Source organism: Balaenoptera ricei, chromosome 7 (genome assembly GCF_028023285.1).
Source record: "Balaenoptera ricei isolate mBalRic1 chromosome 7, mBalRic1.hap2, whole genome shotgun sequence".
Lineage (NCBI taxonomy): Eukaryota > Metazoa > Chordata > Mammalia > Artiodactyla > Balaenopteridae > Balaenoptera > Balaenoptera ricei.
Window position 1 is genome coordinate 88,924,189 of NC_082645.1, and position 18,968 is coordinate 88,943,156.

At 37.0% G+C, this 18,968-nt stretch overlaps 1 protein-coding gene across 2 annotated transcripts in view; it reads left to right on the top strand.

Annotated features, from left to right (window-relative positions):
• CARF (calcium responsive transcription factor) overlaps nucleotides 1-14,588 on the top strand; it is an 81,331-nt gene extending 66,743 nt beyond the window's left edge. Inside the window, exon 20 of one of the 2 annotated variants that reach the window (XM_059928498.1) lies at nucleotides 13,713-14,588. The gene's annotated coding sequence lies outside the window, so the exon portion shown is untranslated. The remainder of the gene's footprint in view (nucleotides 1-13,712) is intronic. The other variant, XM_059928500.1, reaches the window with a different exon arrangement.
• The last annotated feature ends 4,380 nt before the right edge of the window (nucleotides 14,589-18,968 follow it).

Consider the following 18,968-nt stretch of genomic DNA (forward strand, 5'->3'; position numbering starts at 1 on the left):
AAAAAAAAAAAAAAGAGGTCTTGGTTCCAAGATGAAGGGCTTTGAAACAGGATTTAAAGAGTTTTTGTAATTTTATTTATGAATATGAAGTTTATATATTATATAGAAAATTTTAATAGAATATTCCTGATAAATAGTTGAATCATTGGACAAATTAGAGTGAATTAATTGTACTGATTTGAAGGACTGAAAAACATTTATCTTCTTCCTGACTTTAATGTATGAAATTACTGCCAACACAATATTCTAGGTTATACATGAAGATTGAACATCTCATAATTTAAACTCTGTATTTTTGCATTGGTTTGATGGGACAGATGAGGTGGCATTATAGTTATTATTTCTTTTATTTATTATTATTTTTTTGGCTGCGTTGGGTCTTCGTTGCTGCCCATGGGCTTTCTCTATTTGCAGCGAGTGGGGACTACTCCTCACTGTGGTGCATGGCCTTCTCATTGAGGTGACTTCTCTTGTGGCAGAGCACGGGCTCTAGGTGCGCGGGCTTTAGTAGTTGCGGCACGTAGGATCAGTAGTTGTGGCTCACGGGCTCTAGAGCACAGGCTCAGTAGTTGTGGTGCACGGGCTTAGTTGCTCCACGGCATGTGAGATCTTCCTGGACCAGGGCTCGAACCCATGTCCCCTGCAGTGGCAGGTGGATTCTGAACCACTGCGCCACCAGGGAAGCCCATAGTTACTATTTCTACAAGTTGTTTAACATTACAAAAATTAGAATCATGATTAACTAGGTAAAATTATAATGATGGGTATCTTAAAAAGATTTATTATCTTATGACATTTCTATAATATCAAAATTCTTAAGAACTTTATATTTAACTACAATTGTAATATCTAGATCCTTAGGTAACTTAAATAGGTTAGACAAATATTAAACTGAGTTAATTGATACATAATCTTTGAATACTTAGACAAAATCTAAAGAAAAAAATGAGAGACAAAACACTGGTCACTAAGTAGTTTTATCTAGCTGTTGTTATTGTACATTTAAAAATAGATATAGATCTACAGGATGTGAAAATGACTTTGAATTTTGTTATATACATAGCCTCCTTAAAATTTATAAAGATAAAATGGCAGGCATGCCCATTAGAAAAATAGCTAAACAGTTCCTGCTTTTCTGTCTTCTAGTTTTGTCTGGGGGAAAACAAATTTGGTCACCTAGGTTAATGCAGCAATTAGGACTGTATTTAGTATAATTTCAAAGAGGTATGAATATGTATGCAAAGTAATTTGTATGGTTTGTTTCTTGAAGAAATTGCTGTACGTAAGATGGTAAGTTCATAGAATGCTGAAATGGCCTTCTAAAAGCAGAGCTACAGCATTAACCCAGAGGCAACATTCTGAAAGTTTGAGTGCCATCCTTGGTGCATTAAATCAGAGACCTCTTTATGGTGCTGTGTTCCCAACAGGAAGAATACATGGGACATTAATTAATAACCAAGGGGCAGAAGCAGGAGTGGCTCCATTTACCATCATTCCGAATGACACACTGGGAGGTTTTGTGCTTCCCACCCCTTTAATTCTGAGCCCTGCAGGGTTGGAGGTCCTAGTCCCCAAAGGGAGCATACTCTTGCCAGGAGGAACACAAAGTTTTTATTGAACTATAAGATAGGCTGATGGCAGTGCACTTTGGAGTCCTTGTATCCAGGCACCAGCAGGTAAGAAGAGGCTTCAGCATTCTGGCAGGGGTGATGGACCCTGATCAGTTGGAGGAGGTGGGGCAGGGGGACTACATGCGGAACCCAGATGATCCATTTGGGCACCTTTTGGTACTCCTGTGCCCCGCTGTTAACAGTGAATAGACTCGTGCAGCAATGTCAGCATGAGAACAATATGATTGCTAAGACCTTTCAGGAGTTCAGATTTCAGTCACACCACCCATAAGCCACCAAGACCTGATGAAGAGATAGCTGTTGGTGAGGGAGAGCATGCGTACCACTTGTGACCCCAGAGATCAACAGCAGTGTCGGAGGTCCCATCTGAGTTTCCCCTCAGGAAGACAGGCCCACAAGAACCACAGAAGACCTGTACCCTGAAGCTGTGGGTAGAGATGTCTGTTCAGCACAAGAGGTGAGCCCTTGACAGCTATGAAAATGACCCACTCAGAGCTTTTGCTTCAAGTGGAGTAATTGACCAGTGACCCCAGCTGCTATGCTCTGGATCTACCATGGTGCTTGTTCAGAAGCTATGCTTCTCACAGGCTGCTCCCAGCCAGTGGCTGAGTATAGCAAAGGTACTAAAGCAGGCCCATTTCTGTGAGAAGGACTTTTTGATGGGTAACTTTGGCTTGGGGTTTCCCTGTCAGCCCTGCAGACTTTACCCAATACCTATCAAATCCTTGTATTGAAAAACTCAACTTTAAACTAGACCCCCCAAAACTCACAAACATCTCCCCTTTGTTCTTCCCCCTCAGAAACACTGGTAAGATCGTCAAGGTAGTATTTTTCCTTACTACAGTAAGCAGGAAACTTAGTTTTGCTTTATCAACAGGTTATTTGGTGGTATTTTCAGGGAGATAGCATTCAACAGATGAAAAGAAGCCAAAATTCAAAAGCAGGGGGAAGACCTTCACAGGTAAAAGAAACAGTAAATGCAAAGGCCTTGAGGTCAAAAAAAAAAAAAAATGTGTTAAAGGGCTGAAAAAAGTCAGTGTGACATAAGCTTAGACAGCAATAGGGAAAATGGTATGAGCTGAGGTCAGTCATGTACAGAAGGCCTTGGAGTCCCTGGTAATCATAGGGTCAATTTTATTCTGAGTACAGCAAAAACCATTAGAAAATTTTTAGTGGAGAAGTGATATACCTTGTTTTATATGTTGTAGGAGAATATATTATAGAAGGACATGAATGGAAACGGGGAGAGCAATTAGGAAGTTATTGCAATTGCCTGGGTGAGAGGTGACTTGGAACTAGAATGATAGTGATACAGCAAGCAAAGAGAAATGGACAGATTCACGATATATTTTAGAGAGAGAATCATCAAGACTTGCTGATTGAGGGGCTGTTGAGGAGGGGGTGTGGGGATGGTGAGTGAAGGAAGGGGAGGAGCGAAGAATGTCTCCAGGGTTTTAGCCTTGAGCAACTGTATGGATGATAGTGAATTTTACTGAGTTGAGGAAGACTGGGGTTGAATAGATTCAGAAGAGAAAAGCAGGAGCTGTCTTTGGACTGGTTTCCAGGTGGAAGTGTTTAGTAGGCACTTAGAAATACAAATCTAGATAAACATTTTTGTGGTTTATCAACATATGGATGGTATTTAAAAACAGAAAACAGAGAAGAAATGTAGATAAAGAAGAGAATGACCAGGTTCTAGCCCTGGGGCCCTCCAACACTTAGATTAGGTAGAGCAGCAAAAATGGCTAATAAGTTAAAAGGAACACCAACAATGCTTCACACTGGTCAATTGAGTCCACTTTGGAACCTGTGAAGGAACATAGGCCTAGGAAATACCTCAGATTAGTTGCTAATTGAAGCAATCTCTTCAGTCCCTTAGTCAACAAATACATATTCAGTGTATTATAAAACAGGGGTCTCCAAGAGACAACTACAGCCTAAATGCCCTTTAATATACCATATTCACATGTAACACTCCCTCCACATGAGATTCAGAATTTCTAGGCTTGATTATAAAAATATTTCAGAAAAGTCTTTTTTCTTTCTAGTCTTCAGCTTTCTATTCTTTTTTTTTGGAACTAACTACCTTAAACTATCAACTTTTTGTTATCTTTTTATACTTTATTCAATTTTATATTTAATATATTATTAAACTTTTTCACTTATTTTGCTTTTACCTAAAATATGGTTAAGTGACAGTATACATTCTGGCTTTAAGAAGGTGATTAGAATTATGTAAATATATTAACTGTCTTAAGATGAACTTTCCTCTCTTGTCAGGTTTGATTAACATTTGAAAATACATTGAAATGTTTTGATATCAGAATTACATTAGTACAAAATATGGGTGTATTTAGACCTTCAAGAAGAATTTAACCAAAGGATATAGGCAAGAATAAAACAAAACAAAAACATCTAGCTTGTAGTAGCTAAGAAACAATGTGTGACTTTCAGAGTAACAGACTTCTATATCAGTTGTGTAATAGTAATTTTTTATTCATCAGGTCTTTTTATTTCCATGGAAACACTGAAGTCATTTTAATTTTTAATTACACTACAGTTTACAGTTCCGTTGATTTTAACTCTATAGTAGTAAGCACAGAAGCTAGAGCTGGTTTAAAATGGTCATGAATTTCATTTAGTTACAACCTGTAGCTGTATATTGATTATTTCTAATTTCACCTAAACCTGCCCTGCAATTTTATAGCCAATTAATTCTTCTATTTTTGTCTATACCCTTTGGCTAAAAGTATTTTCACAGGAAGTAAACTACAATAGAAAACTCAGCAATGGATGCTGGTAGAATAAGTAGTTTGGGTGATATGTGAAATAATAGGAGCAGAGAACTAGTTCTGATCCTTACTTAATTGAGTAATCTTGGGTGAATCAATTCATTTCTTCATCTGCAACCTGGGAGAGTGAGAATGAGTGCTAGAATTCAGTGGTTCTCTGAAATATCTTGGCTCTGTGGAGCCCATGGCTTATGGGAGCTATACACATGGGCCACAGAGTTGATGATACTTCTCATGACATGGGTATCAATATGGGTATCAAAAGGGACTGGATGCAGACCAGTAGTAAAAAGCTATTAAATGGAACAATTTGTTCATTAAATGGGTATGATGCAGATTTCATAGCTAGGCAGTCTTTTATTTCTTTTCTCTTTCTGTATCATTAAATTTCCTGATATATAACTTTTACAGGTTCTGGTCCTATTTGATCATGATAATTTTCAGAATGCAAAGGGCAAGGGGAAAGGAACTGACATTGAATAGCTATTATATACTATGCATTGTGTTTTTACATAATTATCTATTTTTATATCAGTCCTGTTGGCAGCAGTGAATGTTCTCATTTTATAAACGAGAAATTGAGACTCAAAAGAGGGTAATTCTGTCAAGTATCAGTAAACATTTGAAGATACAATTTAAAATATCACTTTGAATTTTACTGTGAACTGAGATTTAGCTTCTTTCCTATTTATATTTGCTAGTTGTCTTTATCAGTAGTTCCCTTCCTATTGGCTGAAACCCCTGAGGTGTTGTAGATTAACTGCAGAGGGATCTGAGAGTCTAACATTGTCACTAAACAAATGAATAATATGATTTGAGTGTATATATGACTATTTGTTCAACTGCATTAATAAAAAATGTGTTAATTTTAAAATATTACTAATTCTTGGCATTTGCTTTATTTTATTCAAAGAGTGTCTAAATGGGAAACCATTGATCTTAATAATTAGCTCTGGGAGATTTTTACTTTTGGTGCTTGGTTTTCAGTTTTTCTATTTTATGATCATGGATTAGTCAGCTGCCATCCCTGGTCTCAGTTTGTATGATTGTACAGTAGCAGATGGTTAATAAAGTTCATTCTAACCCTAAAATCCTAATCCAGCCCTCCTCAAATTTATTAATCTTCCTGAACAAATCTATCACATTTGCATAAGCCATCAAACTAGAGTAGAAAAAAGAGATTTATACTTTATCAGTGGTATCAATAAATAATAGTGGATCATAATATTTTTAGACCTAGAAAAGACCCTGGAAGTCTGACCCAATCTTTTTTTTTTTCTTTAAACAGATGAGTGAATTTGGCTCAGAAGGAATAAGTAATTTTCCCAGAATCATACAGTTAGTGTCAGCTTTAGAGCTTTAACCTCAGGTGTACTTTAAAGGTTCAGTGCTTTATCAAGTAATTTAAAATATTTTTATTGTATTGAATAAGTGTTCTATCAGGAAACCAAAGATTAAACAGACAACCGGTTGTCTGAAACATTGCCTGAAAATGTTACTGAGTAAATATAATTTTAAAACAATAAAAATTATTAAAATAATAAGCTTTCATTGAGGAACCTTGAAAAAGAAAAAATAATTATATTTAAAATTGAGGAATGTATCTTCTTTAAACATAATTTGGATCATAAGCAGTTATAAATACTGCTTTTTTAAAACTGAACGCTACATTGTATTTTTTTATTGCCTTAAAGGTTCTTCAAAATTGTCATTTTAATGGATGCATAATATTGCATAATATAGGTTTTTCACGTCTATATATTCATTCCCCACATTTTTTGGACGTTTAGATATTTCCAGTATTTTTAATGCCAAATATTTTTTGTATAAAAATCATTTTTGTATCTCTGACTACTATGTTTTCTGTATAAAAATCATTTTTTGTATCTCTGACTACTATGTTTTCTGGTTTAGTTTCCTAGATTTGGAAATGCTGTTTAAAGAACATAAGCATTTTCACACTATTGATAAGATTATCAAGTTTCTTCCTGTACATTTTATGTTGTTTTACTCTGTCTCAAAGTAATTTTTGATTGTACATCTGATCATGTCTTCATGAGAATTAAATATGATAATTTAAAGACTTTTCTAATTTGAAATGATATTTCACTTTTGTTAAGATTAACATATTTTATTAGTGAGGTGTTTTTCAAATATTTCTTTTTCTTGTGTGAAATATCAATTTTTTTCACTAGACCATTTTTATATTGCAATCTACTTTTTTTAAAAAATCAATTTTTGTTGGCCTTTTTTTAAACATTTTTGTGGAATTGTTTTGTCTTTTTTTTTTTTTTTTTGCTAGTTGAGTAACATAAATATTCTAGTTGTAAAAGATTCAAACAATATAGAAATATGCATAGCAAATGACTCCCTCCTGACACCTTTCCTTATAGATAACCACTGTCAACAGCATTTTATAGTACACTATTCCTATTCTCATTCTATTAATATGTACATATCTCCATATTCTTTAAATATACATAATTATACATGAATATGTATATATATATAAGTATAAATGGATCTTATAATACCTACTGTTCAGCATCTTAGTTTCTTAACCTAATAGTATGTCTTCCAGAGCTTACTTTTCCCCTCACAGCATAAAAAACTCCTCCCCATTATATACATAACACATAATCATTATAAAAAATTTGATTAAAACATGAAAGATGTTTTAAAACAATAAAAATCACCTGAAATTAGTTTGGAGATAAATACCGTTAATAATTTGATAACCATTCTTTCATGCATCTCTTAATACATTTTACATTACTGATGTTTATTCTGACAACAACTGGTATACTACAATTCACTTCTGGCACTAACCATCCAGAGTTAGCACAGACCATACAAATTAAAGGGCATGGTCCCCAACAAGACACCAGTCAAAAGTGGGATCCTTAGGTCACCTGCACTTCCAGCTGCCTACAGATCTGGGATGATCCCATGACCCCTTTAGGTTTGATAATTTCCTAGAATGACTCAGAACTCAAGAAAGCACTGTGCTTACAATTCGTTTTATCAGAAAGGATACAAATCAGGAATAGCCAAATAAAAGACATATAAGGTAAGATTTGGGAGGGTCTTGAGTACAGAAGTTCCATGCCTTCTCCCCACGGAATCAGGGCACTTCACCCTCCCATCACATCAATGTGTTCAACCAAGAAGCACCACTGAGCTTCGTGTCCAGAGCATTTATTGGGGTTTCATTACATAGAAGCGATTGATTACATCATTGGCCTTTGATTGAAGTCATTCTCCAGCCCTCTTCTCTTTCCCAGAGGTCAGGAGGTTGGCCTGTATCAGGTGGCTCAAAGCCCAACGTTCTAATCATGTGGTTGGTCTTTCCCGCTTGACCAGCCCTGATCCAGAAGCTATCTAGGGGCCCACCTCTGTGAGTTACCTCATTTACATAAACTCTGGTGTGATTGGAAGGGCTCAGATAACAAAGACACTCCTCTTGTGAAATTCTAGAATTTAGATTCATTCCCAGGAACCAGAGACAAAGGTGAGTCAGATTCTTTATTATACAGTAGTGCCATATATTGTTTGCTTTTTACTGTGGATGCTTATTTTGGTCTCAGATTTCTTACCATTTTGACTACCATTATCTTAGCATGACCAAGTCTATCTCATTTTTCCCTAAGGTTATTGTATAAAACACAACATTTTAGGTATTAAATGTATTACATCTGTCTATAAATAGTTATTTTTCTGTGTTTCTAGTTTGCCTTCTAATTTGATAACTATGCTTAGACAGTCCTTCTCCTAAAACTAGACAGCAGATAAATATTTATCTAAAATTTCTTATACCTTAAGTCTTTTTTTTCATATATTGAAATTATTTTGGTGCAGAGGATAAGTAAAGTTTAAATGGAGTTTTTTTTTTTTTTTCAAGTAACCAGTTCTCCCACACAATGAAATTAATTTTTCATTTTTTAAATTCACCTTTGCAAGGAATGGGTGGGTTGTAAGGAATGGAGAATTTGGTATATTATGAGGACGGTATTGTTATCCTCATTTTTTAGATGAAGACACTGAGGTTCAAGGAGGTTAAATAATTTTTCCCAGGTCATCTGGAAAGGGCAGAATTGTCCCTCTGAATACAAAGCCTTAAAATGGGCACTTAGGGCTTTCCTGGTGGCACAGTGGTTAAGAATCTGCCTGCCAGTGCAAGGGACATGGGTTCAAGCCCTGGTCTGGGAAGATCCCACGTGCTGCGGAGCAACTAAGCCCTTGCGCCACAACTACTGAGCCTGCACTCTAGAGCCCGCGAACCACAACTACTGGAGTCCACGCTCTGCAACAAGAGAAGCCACCGCAATGAGAAGACTGCACACTGCAACGAAGAGTAGCCGCCGCTCCCCACAACTAGAGAAAGCCTGTGGGCAGCAATGAAGACCCAATGCAGCCAAAAATAAAATAAATTTAAAAAGGGGGGGGCACTTAAATAAACAGCCTATATTGAAATCACATGTAAGTACCAAGTGACTTAGTGGGTACAGAAGATTATAAAATAATTTGTTCTGTTATGAAAATTGGAAATTAAGTGGAACAGAGAAGAAAATCTAGTCATGACACTGGAAAATGTCATTAAGCATAAATCTGGATCCCCAAGCACAAGATAAATTTCCCTTGTGTTGATCAATTTAAATTAATATGGAAGAAGGTCCCTGACTTAAAATGGTTCAATTTACAATTTTTCAACTTTACTGTGTGTAAAAGCAATACATATTCAGTACAAAGTACAAAACTGTACTTTGAATTTTGAATTTTGATCTTTTCCCAGGCTGGTGATTTGTGGTATGGTACTGTCTTGTGACGCTGGGCAGTGGCAGTGAGCCTCAGCTCCCAATCAGCCATGTAATCAGAAGGGTAAACAACTGGCACGCTTACAAACATTCTGTACCCATACAGCCATCTGTTTTTCATTTCCAGTACAGTATTCAATATATTACATGAGGTATTTAACACTTTATTATAAAATAGGCTTTGTGTTAGATGATTTTGTCCAACTAAAGGCTAATGTTACTGTTCTGAGCACAGCTTAAGGTAGGCTGGCTAAGCTATGAAGTTTGGTAGGTTAGGTGTATCAAATGTATTTTTTTATTTTTATTTTTTTATTTATGGCTGTGTTGGGTCTTCGTTTCTGTATGAGGGCTTTCTCTAGTTGTGGCAAGCGGGGGCCACTCTTCATCGCGGTGTGCGGGCCTCTCACTATTGCGGCCTCTCTTGTTGCAGAGCACAGGCTCCAGACGCGCAGGCTCAGTAGCTGTGGCTCACGGGCCTAGTCGCTCCGTGGCACGTGGGATCCTCCCAGACCAGGGCTCGAACCCGCGTCCCCTGCATTGGCAGGCAGATTCTCAACCACTGTGCCACCAGGGAAGCCCCAAATGTATTTTTGACTTACAATATTTTCAATTTATGATGGTTTTATCAGGACATAACCCTATTGTAAGTCAAGGAAGATGTGTACTGTTGTTGAATCATACGAAAATGACTAAAAATGTTTGCTAAATTTAGGGGGTATGTTTGTGATGGTCCAACTTATAAGTTTTGTGGTACATAGAAAATTCATGCTAGGAAGTCTAAAGGGGCATATTAAAAAGATAATCGGCCATCTTCCAGAGCAGCTTAAATTCAGATATACCTGTATAATAAAAGACTATTCAGTGACACATGCTGTGCATTAACACAGAAGACTGAAAGAAGTGATTTTAAATAGAGGTCCCAAATTGAAGATGTGATTCATGATCAAGTGGCTTAACATAGGCAAGTCCACATATTGTTCTTTAGGGTGAGTAGTGTGAATTCTTTTGTTTAATGATGACTAATGAATTTTAGGAGGAAGTCAACTAGTTGCTAAAAAAATTTCAGTGGAAAAGTATCCTTTCTTTTTTTCTCAACTTTTCAGTGTTAGGGCACTTTGCGAAACATGTATAGTTGCCCCTTGATGAACTCGGGGGTGGAGGTGGTTAGGGGCAAACCTAATAGGTCAAAAATCCGAGAATAACTTACGAGCTGGCCCTACATATCTGCACTTCCCACGTGGGCGGATTCAACCAACTGGCAGATTGTGTAGTGCTACAGAAGTATTTATTGAAAAAAAAAAATTTATGTATAAGTGGACCTACCCAGTTCAAACCTGTATTGTTCTAGGGTCAATGGTATACTTAAAACACTAGAATATTAAACTGAAAGGAAGGAGCAAATAATTCAGATGAATCAAGCAGTTAAGTTTTCATAGATACAAAGCAAACGGATAAGACACTATTTTGTGAAACATAAGCATTCACTGTATTTACTTAGTAATACATTTACTACTAAATGTAACACTGCATAAATTGTAAAAATTGACTACTCCTACTACTATTCCATGCAGTATAAAAATTTGCTCTAGACTCTGATTTTCTACAATAATCTTACCTTTAGACAGTGTTATATTTGATTAATGCCTTATAGTAGTAGTAATGATGATGATAACAAAGTAATACCTTGCAAAGTGTTGTATAGTCTGTAGAAAAACCCATTATATATACAATATCTCATTTGATCTTCATATTTCCCTCATGAGATAGGATTTTTTAATAAATTTTTATTTATTTATTTTTAGTTGCATTCCGTCTTCGTTGCTGCACGTGGGCTTTCTCTAGTTGCGGCGAGCGGGGGCTACCCTTCGTTGCAGTGCACAGGCTTCTCATTGTGGTGGCTTCTCTTGTTGTGGGTCTCGGGCTCTAGAGCATAGGCTCAGTAGTTGTGGTGCCTGGGCTTAGTTGCTCCGCGGCATGTGGGATCTTCCCAGATCAGGGCTTGCACCCATGTCCCCTGCATTGGCAGGCGGATTCTTAACCACTGTGCCACCAGGAAAGTTCCAAGATAGGTAGGATTTATTATTCACTTTATTTCTAAATGTTTTCACATGTTGCTTAACTTCACAAAATCTCTGTGATAGAACCAAGTCTAAGTATTATTTTTCTACTTGATAGCTGAGGACACCAAATTGTAGGGAATGTGACATTTTTTTATTACTTGTGAAATCATTTTGAGCTGAAATTATATAGTAGACATGATCATTTGAAAGTAGTCTTCTGACACTTAGCTGAGTAATTTTAAAATTTGAGATTAGATAAGCCACAACCATTAAATCTTGGGATTCTTAAATTTCCTTTTCCTAGATTTGCAATAATTCTGCTCACAATTCAGGACTGAAAGCATTTATTTTAAACAGAAAATGAGCAGAAATGAACTGAATCACTTGTTATGAAAGAGGAATTATGTTTATTTATGAAGAATTGTCTGGACTTTGTACATAGATATAAAATCAAATGCACAGTGAATGACAATATGTTTAATCATTTGATTTTCTAATAATGTACATGGAACTTATAGTACAACCTTTAGTGTTTTGAGAAGTCATTTAAAAGGAAGAATTACATAATGCCTTGCTACCTAGCAGCATGCATTTTCTATTTAACTTGTCTGCCCTGCCCTTCCCCAAGTTATGCAGCATTTGGACCATCAACAATGGTGGAAAATAAAGGTGTTGTTCATTTAACATATGTTTACTTAACTTAGTTCCAAAATATGATAATAATTAGCATTTATTGAATGCCAGATGCTTTATTTTTATCAGTTAATCCTCACAACTGGCCTGGGTATTATTATTTTTTTTTTTAATTTATTTATCTTATTTATTTTTATTTTTGGCTGTTTTGGGTCTGTTGCTGCATGCGGGCTTTCTCTAGTTGCTGCGAGCGGTGTCTGCTCTTCGTTGCGGTGCGTGGGCTTCTCATTGCAGTGGCTTCTCTTGTTGCGGAGCACGGGCTCTAGGAACGCGGACTTCAGTAGTTGTGGCACGCAGGCTTCAGTAGTTGTGGTGCATGGGCTCAGTAGTTGTGGCTCACGTGCTCTAGAGCACAGGCTCAGTAGTTGTGGCGCACGGGCTTAGTTGCTCCGTGGCATGTGGGATCTTCCCAGACCAGGGCTTGAACCCGTGTCCGCTGCATTGGCAGGTGGATTCTTAACCACTGCACCACCAGGGAAGCCCTGGCCTGGGTATTACTATCCCAATTTTATGGAAGAGAAATAAACTCAAAGAGATTAAATACCTTACAGCAAGGAAGCCAAGAACTGAAGCTCTAAACCTAAGACTTTTTTACTCCAGTCTGTGTTATAGCCAGATTTAACCCCAAATTAAACAATTCATGAACTATCAAAATTCACCATAAGAAAGAGTAAGCTTCCTGCCAATCTAGAGAATTACCATCTATAAATTAAATGGTGATCCTTCAGATAAGAGACTGTAGGATATGCATTAATATATTAATGTGGGAACTAATTTTTTTCCAGAGTAGTATTAACATTTTAATTTTATTTTCAACCCACCTTGATCTTTGAAATCCCTGGCAAGAAAATATTTCATTAAAAAGATGTTATAGGTGAACCCTGGTGGTTCAGTGGTTAAGACTCCATGCTCCCAATGCAGGGGGCCCGGGTTCTGTCCCTGGTCAGGGAACTAGATCCCACATGCATGCCACAACTAAGAGCCCGCATGCCGCAACTAAGACACGGCGCAGCCAAATAAATAAATATATATTAAAAAAAAAAAAAGATGTTATAAAGATGTAGTAAACAGAAGGACAATCTTTAAGGAACCTTGTCCCTGAGCTATTATCTTAGACTTTTATATACCAAATAGTTTAGAGGATATTTAATTGGAAAGGAAGATTACATTCTGTAGTTCATACACATTTGGAGCTCTTTAGAATTCAGATCTTCTCTAGTATGCCAAGAGTTTACATTATAAATGGATGTTGAATTTTGTCACATATTGCATATGCTGAGATGATTATATGATTTTTCTCCTTTAGTTTGTAAATTGGTGAAATACATAAATTCATATTCAAATGGTACAGGTCATACATACGTTCTGGTACATGTGCACAGTTTCTCAAGCCTATATACAAAGTAGCTGTTGGGTCATTGAATATTCATATTTTTATTTTTACCAGATAGTGCCAAACTGATTTCCAAACTGATTGTGCCAAAGTATACTCTCACTAAGAGTGTGTGATAATACCAGTTGTTTCATATCTTTAACAGTACTTTTGATAGTTAGACTTTATTATTTTTGTGAAGTGATAAGTATATGGTGTTTTTTTAAATTGTGGATTTAATTTGCATTTCCTTAATTGCAAATGGGTTTGAGTATCTTTTCAATATTTGTTAGCCATTTGTATTTCCCTTCTTGTGAATGACTAATTCAAATATTTTGCGCATTTAAAAGGTTTTAGGCCAGTGGCTGACAGCCGCCGAGCTGCGAGCTTCTTCTCTCCCACAGAGGCAGGGACTCCTGAATGTATTTGAAAACTGAGCAGTTTCAGCCAAGACGAAGCATTCTCTCTTCCCAGGGACACAAATCCAACTTAGCTGAGCCAAAGCAGATGACACATTTTTGGATGATTTTCCTGGATTTTCCAGATAGAAAATCATACCTGGGACTCCCCTGGTGGCACAGTATTTAAGAATCTGCCTGCCAGTGCAGGGGACACAGGTTCGAGCCCTGGTCTAGGAAGCTCCCACATGCCGCGGAGCAACTAAGCCCGTGCACCACAACTACTGAGCCTGTGCTCTAGAACCCGCAAGCCACAACTACTGAAGCCTGTGTGCCGCAGGGGCTGAAGCCCACGCACCTAGAGCCAGTGCTCCGCAGCAAAAGAAGCCACCGCAATGAGAAGCCTGCGCACCGTAACGAAGAATAGCCCCTGCTCGCCGCAACTAGAGGAAGCCTGCACACAGCAACGAAGACGCAACACAGCCAAAAATAAAATAAATAAATTTAATAAAAAAGAAAATCATACCTGGCTAGAACCTCCATAACAGTCTAAAATAGCAGCAATTGCTTGCATTCTTGTCTTGTTCATTATATTAACAAGAATGCCTTTCCTCTTTCAGTTAAGGTAGGGTGTGGGCTGTGTGTCTGTGATAGCTGTTCTTGATGATGAAAAGGGGTTACTTTCTAGTTCTATGGAAATTTTTTCAACAGCTTAACCTTAAAAAATCAGGAATGTATGTAGATTTTAATTGAAAACTTTTCAACATCAGAGAATCTTTGTGTTTTTTTCTCCTTAACCTACTAATAGGTTAATTGATTTCGTGATTTTAAGCCATCCTTGTATTCCTAAATAATCCTTATTGGTCACAGTGTATTCTTCTTTTACTAAACTATCAAAAAAATTAAAAAAGTAAAAAGTTGTAGATAGTTTGTATTACTTATTTGTTAGGACTCTTCATCTATTCCGAATAATGTAATGTATATTCCAAATAAAATATGTATTGCAAATACATTTTCCCATTCCATGGCGTCTTTTTACTCTCTCTATGGTGCTTTTGAGGAACAAGCTTTCTTAATCTTAATGTAGTTAAAGTTATCATATTTTTCCCTTGTGGCTAGTGCTTTATGTTTCTTCTTTAAGAAATCACCATGAGGAAGCCTAAATGAAGCCACGCAGTTTGACTGTGTGGTGTTATGTTTTGGCTGGTGTTACTTTGATAGTCCAGCTGAAGTCCCAAACAACAGTCAGCATCAACCACCAGACATATAAATGAAGATGTCTCTAGATTATTTCAGCCCTCAGCCATTAAGTCACTCCTAGCCTCTGAGTTTTCCAGCTGAGGCCCCAGACACTGTGGAGCAGAGACAAGCCATCCCTTCTTTCCTCTGCCCAAATTCCTGGTCCGTAGAATCTGAGTTCAATAAAATGGTTGTTTTATATCACTAAGTTTGTTTTTTTAAAAATAAATTTATTTATTTATTTATTTTTGGCTGCGTTGGGTCTTCGTTGCTGGGCACGGGCTTTCTCTAGTTGCGGAGAGTGGGGACTGCTCGTTGTTGCGGTGCGCGGGCTTCTCATGGCGGTGGCTTCTCTTGTTGTGGAGCACAGGCTTTAGGCGCACAGGCTTCAGTAGTTGTGGCTCGTGGGCTCTAGAGCGCAGGCTCAGTAGTTGTGGCACATGGACTTAGTTGCTCTGCATCATGTGGGATCTTCCCGGACCAGGGATGGAACCTGTGTCCCCTTCGTTGGCAAGCGGATTCTTAACCATTGTGCCACCAGGGAGGCCCCCTATCACTAAGTTTTGAGGTGGTTTGTTTTACAGGAATTATGGAATAAGACTATGGCCTTCTAAGACCTTTTAGAAGAATGTTGTGACGAGTGCAACTTAATAGTTTTTCATCTCTGGAGACATTGATATTAAAAGATAATCAAACAAACCAAATATAGTCATCCAGATGATGGCAGGAGTAGGGTAGTGGCAGACTGCAAGTTGTCCACCCCAAATCCATTCTTCCATAGTATTAGCTAGGCACATGGATTCCTAGTAAGAAATAATATTTTCCTCTATCCTTTCTAGTTGGATGTAGCCATTGACTAAAGTCCTGCCCATAGAATATGAGAAGTGACATGCAACTTCCATGTCACTTGCACAAAAGGAAATGGCCCTTCATTTCCACTTTTCCTGCCTTCCTGTGAGCTGGTTGACAAGGACAACATTCTAGGGGTTGGAAGAGCAATGAGAAGGGGAGAACTGGATCCTTTAATCTCACTGTGGAATGGAGTTGCCCTTCCACTGGACAGCTTACCTACTTTTAGATTGCTATAAGAGAAAGATTTACAATTCCTGTCTTATTTAATCCACTGCATTTTGTGGTATCTGTGTTGCATTAGCTTAATTCTCCCATTAACTTACACAGGTAAAGAACAGGAATGGAGGGACAGTCTAGGAAGTGGGCAGGGTTGGCAGTTACCAAGACATCACTTTAAAGCAAAAGCTGTAAACGGTGGATCAAGAACCTAAAAGAGAAAGGAAGTTGCTGTTTTCATTATGCATATGCTAACTCACCTGGTCACTCAGGTATCTGAAATTTAGAATTGCTTCCATAGCCTCTATTATTTTTAATAGCTATTACAACTGCCTGATGAGAAATAAAGTGTATTATGTATAAAATATTATATAAAATGTCTATAATTTGGCTTTTAGAATTTCTTGCCTTTTTATCATAATCTAGTCAAGTAGAATAAGTTGCTTCTCTCTCTCTCTGTCTCTCTCCCCCTCCCTCTCCCTCTCATGATGAACTATATGTCAGGTAAAAATTACCATTTTAACCATTCTTAAGTGTACAGTTTATTGCCATTCAGTACATTCACACTGTTGTGCAATCATCACCACTCTCCATCTCCAGAACTTTTTCATCATCTCAAACTGCAACTCAATAACCATTAAATAATATTTCCCATTCTACACCACCCCCAAGTGGTTTTCCTTTTTTTTGTAATAAAATCATCTTTCAATATCCACTAAAACATCAGAAAACTTTTAATGGGACTGAGTAACTGCAAACAATAAGAATATGTAAGTAGAAAACTAGGCTTTTGTGATGCCATTTCTCTTTGTAAAATTATTCAATTAAGGCTATATTCTGTACGGAGGCTGCTTCATTTGGAAACTTAAAAACAATTGAAAAAATGTTTTTCCTTTAATTTTCTATTCTCCCTCTTAATTTATACTGAAACAAGCTTTTGTTTCATTCATACTTATTTCTTTAGGGCACTATTTTCCATCTGCTTATTCACAGCTGGAAGCCATAATCTTCTTGATCTACTAATGTGTTTCACTATGATGAATCATGTGATAAAACAAATGCTAATGATCCTTTTGGCAGGAAATATAGATGAGAATGGAATGCTAGTAAACAAAGATCTTTTTCCTTATATTAAATCCATTATGATAAAATGGGAAAAATGAAATATGTAACTGTTTTTAGAAATGTCCTCAAAAAACTGTGAAGCATTTCCTGTTTTAATCACTGTTGAGTTGACTGCCTTTATTATGTGTCAGACTATTAATTTAAGAACTACTTGATATCAGATCTTTTTTTTAACAGTGTTACTTATTTAATTACTATTAAAATTTTGGTGTAATATAAGTTAAGCCTTATGAGTCTCAGTTACAGCCATTTACCTCTGAAACTCTAGATCTCATAACCTTAATTCCAAATAAGGTGATAATTATTAATCCACTTTACTACTGAAACAGAAAAAGTAAAAGGAGCCAATCAATCAAATGGATATACAAATCAAAACAATCATCCAGGGGCTTCCCTGGTGGTGCAGTGGTTAAGAATCCACCTGCCAATGCAGGGGACACAGGTTTGAGCCCTGGTCCGGGAAGATCCCAGTGCCGCGGAGCAACTAAGCCCATGTGCCACAACTGCTGAAGCCCATGCACCTAGAGCCCATGCTCCACAGCAAGAGAAGCCACCACAATGAGAAGCCTGCCACACCTCAATAAAGAGTAGCCCCCGCTTGCCGCAACTAGAGAAAGCCAGCAGCAAGGAAGACCCAGTGCAGCCAAAAATAAAATAAATAAATTTATAAAAAAAAAAAGACATTCTTGTCTTCTTTAAAAAAGAAACAATTATCCAAAAAACTGAAAACACAGTGCCAGATATAGTTCCTAGGAGCACTGATTAATGTCAGAAATATCATATATTTAATTTTTTTCTGTGAAAAATGTAGGGGAAAAACTAATTGAGATGTGTGATGGTACAGCAGACACAGGAACAGAGATTACACAAAGTTTTGGGGGGTTTTTCCTAATTTTTTGCATTGCTGTGAGAAAGAGATACTCCTTGATACCTGGCAAGTAAAGAAACCTCAGTTATTCACTTGAATTTTCACTTGAATTTGAATTAGAGTAATTGAATTTCAAGAAATCTGCTTTCTTAGAACAAGAAATCTCTCCCAGTCTCAAAATTTTCTTTCCTTCACATTTAAGACAAAGGAAATAAGAATTTTAACAGAGAAAATGCTGCTTTTTAGAATAAAATTTCCTGTAATTTCCTTTTTCTTCTTGATTAAAGAATTTTTCTTTATTGTAAACTATGGAAGTCTTAACTTTCAATTAACTTTCCAGCCACCATAGAAAGTTGATTATACATGAAAGTGAAGTGGTTTTCTTTCACGTTTCAACTGAATTTAAATTACTGTATTCTCTGTGTGTGTGTGTGTGTGTGTTGGGTGGGAGGGAGCGTATGATTACATCTTGCTTTGAGAAGGATATCACAAGGTCTGAGCAACAAATATAGTGTTAATCTTGTCATGTCTCTACTTAAAAAAGTCTAATTTTACACAGAATGAAATCAAAACCATTGAGCCAGCATTCAGGACCCCTTGTGAGCTAGTTACAACCTATATCTCCCCAACCTCATCTCCTTCCTTCTTCCACCCGAGTTAGACTGCTCATGGTTTCCTCAAAATTTGGGGGAGAATTTCCTCAGGAATCAAGCTTTTTTTTTTAAATAAACTTATTTATTTTTATTTATTTATTTTTGGCTGCACTGGGTCTTCGTTGCTGTGTGCGGGCTTTCTCTAGTTGAGACAAGCAGGGGCTACTCTTTGTTGTGGTGCACGGGCTTCTCATTGCAGTCTTTTCTGGTTGCAGAGCACAGGCTCTAGGCATGTGGGCTTCAGTAGTTGTGGCA